The 2455-nt window shown below is 29.7% G+C and overlaps 1 non-coding gene and 1 pseudogene across 1 annotated transcript; one reads left to right on the plus strand and one right to left on the minus strand.

The window, feature by feature from the left end:
- Positions 1 to 1375: 1375 nt before the first annotated feature.
- LOC102585704 (putative late blight resistance protein homolog R1B-16) overlaps positions 1376 to 2455 on the plus strand; it is a 7828-nt pseudogene continuing 6748 nt past the window's right edge.
- On the minus strand, positions 2355 to 2412 carry MIR7980A (microRNA MIR7980a). The gene has a single exon (NR_127148.1). It is a non-coding gene; the product is annotated as a microRNA MIR7980a (primary transcript).

A 2455-nucleotide genomic window follows, 5' to 3' on the forward strand; every position in this document is an offset into this window, starting at 1 on the left:
TGTTTTTAAAAAATATTTTCAATTTCAAAAATTATTTTCTATTCTAGTAAAAATAAAAGATATTTCTCAAAAATATTTTTCATTCATAAATCAAATACTAAAAATCTTTTCCGGAAAATATTTTCTACTCACCAACCAAACATGAGAAAATAAGTCAAAAATCAACTTGTTTTCCTGGAAAACATTTTCTAGGAAAACATTTTCCTTCATACCAAACACACCCTAAATCAATGAAAACAGATAACTATTAATAAGAAAAGTAGTGTAAAGTCTATAAGGAAGAACCTCTTAAAGAAATTAACACAAATTACTTAATAAGATGAATAAAACTCATGCTTGTCGTGAATAGATTGTTTGTACCATGCAAAATGATTGCATGAATAGCTAGTTACTGCTATTGGAGACGGTGGATTTTTATAAAATTATATGTATTTGAAAATTTTTAATCACAAACATTTATTTATAAAAGGACCATGAAGATATATGATTCATTAATGTGGTGCTTTAGGATATTCCGATATCTTATTTATGAATGATAGTTTGCTCCTATGGTAAGAATGCATATTTTTGAGTAAATTTGAAGATTTTCACAGCTTGTTGGTTTTTCATGTTTATGCAAAAAATACAATTTAAGAAATTAAAATTGCATGTCCAATCAAAACTTCTACTTTATATAAATATGACTCCCTACCATAATTTCATATTGCCTCTCTAGCTAAACGAACCCCAAATTTGTAAATTTTTATGTTTTATCGTACTTGTTCTACCATTCAAATCTTTCATGGGGAAAGATCAACAAAATGGATTGAGTTCTATACATTACATGCATAGTAAGGTTGAACAAGAAGTTCATTGTTTAGACGGTTGTTGAACTATATATAATTTAGGGGGATTTTAGTGTATTTTCCTAGAAAAAAACAAATAATATACCTCCTCTGTTCCATTTTATGTGACACATTTTCTTTTTTAGTCCATCCCAAAAAGAATGTCAACTTACTATAATTAGAAATAATTTCACTTCAAATTCATATTTTACCCTTAATGAAATAATTTATAACCACAAAATTCAAAAGTCTTTTTTTAGGGAAAATGCATAAGTACCCCCCAGCCTATGCCCAAAATCCCTGAGACATACCTAACCTTTGCTAAGGTCCTATTACCCCCCCGAACCTATTTTATATATAATTTTCTACCCTTTTGGCCTACGTGGCACTATCTTGTGGGCCCAGCGCGTGTTGACAATTTTTTCAAGGATAGTGCCACGTAGACCGAAAAGGGTTAGAAAATTATATATAAATAAGTTCGGGGGGTAATAGGACCTTAGTAAAGGTTAGGTGTGTCTCAGGGATTTTGGGCATAGACTGGGGAGTACTTATGCATTTTTCCCTTTTTTTAAAATACCGTATTAAGTCAAACAGTGCAACATAAAATGAGACGGAAAGAGTAGCTGTATTATTAACCTACGTTCCAGATACCACCTAAAACAACTTGCTAGTACTACAATTCATCTCTTCCTTCTTCCTTTAAACCCTCATCCATTTCATTTCAATAAACTTCCTCCAATTTCTTTGTTGGAACATAATCCAGATCTGAGAATTATTTCTCTTTTTTTACCTCATAATATTTGTTTTTTCTCTTGATGAAACCTGCTTTCAATATTAATTATCATCTCTTTTGCTCCTTTTTATGATTGGATCACAAAATTGAAGATACTAAAGAGGTATAAGAGAAGACAGAATCACAAGTTGGTTTCATTGTAAGTCATCTTCTTCATGAATGACTTTTTTCCTAGGGATAGAAAGTTGATTTCTCAAACAGTCCACTCAACTAATTGTTACTAGTATATTAGCTAGAAAGCCTTTTTTTTTTTGTGATTTTTCTTCTATGCATTGTTTAATTTTATACAAGTTAAATGCTTATTTATGCACATCCAAAGTTAGAGGGCATGAATATCAAGTTAAAGAATATATGTATGTATTATGCCTCCAACAAATCCTTGAAGTTCAATATTCCATCTCAGTTTTTCAACATTGTTACTTTGAGTCGTTTGTTTTCAATATCATTAATAACTATATCATCATGTTTATATTTCATAAATAAAAAAATTGGTTGGTAAGAGTAATGGTTATATCTGATATAGATGGTTCAAAGGTTGGTAAGAATAATAATATCAATTATAAATTTTGTTTATACATGAAATAATTAAGTGATTGATAGATATAAATGACTTTTTTCTTATAAAATATAAAGTTATGGGTCAATTTTTATATATGAAAAATGTGAAATCATAATATGAAATTTTCAAATCAAATTTTGGAAAATTTGGAATTTCACCTCATGAGCTAAAGTTGCATGTCCAAACATTGACTTCATCTCATGATTTCAATTCACGAGATAAAATCGTATGTCCAAACACCTACTTAAATAATACTCCCCCCCCCCCCCCCCCACACCA

The sequence above is a fragment of the Solanum tuberosum genome, unplaced genomic scaffold, assembly GCF_000226075.1.
Source record: "Solanum tuberosum cultivar DM 1-3 516 R44 unplaced genomic scaffold, SolTub_3.0 scf00651, whole genome shotgun sequence".
In the NCBI taxonomy this organism is placed as follows: domain Eukaryota; kingdom Viridiplantae; phylum Streptophyta; class Magnoliopsida; order Solanales; family Solanaceae; genus Solanum; species Solanum tuberosum.